A 202-nucleotide genomic window follows, 5' to 3' on the forward strand; every position below is an offset into this window, starting at 1 on the left:
CGAGAAAGGTTAGTTTCTCATAACATCACATGCTATTATCGTGAGGCTTAATCTCCATGCTTGCTAGCCTCAACATACATACCGAATTACATGCTTCGTGTGTGAATTAACAATCAAACGTCTCTCTAAGAAATAGAATTAAACAAACTTTGGATTGCCTCTCCGACTGAAAGACTCCTAAAGTAAGTGTACAAGGCCCCAC

The sequence above is a fragment of the Triticum aestivum genome, chromosome 7D, assembly GCF_018294505.1.
Source record: "Triticum aestivum cultivar Chinese Spring chromosome 7D, IWGSC CS RefSeq v2.1, whole genome shotgun sequence".
Lineage (NCBI taxonomy): Eukaryota > Viridiplantae > Streptophyta > Magnoliopsida > Poales > Poaceae > Triticum > Triticum aestivum.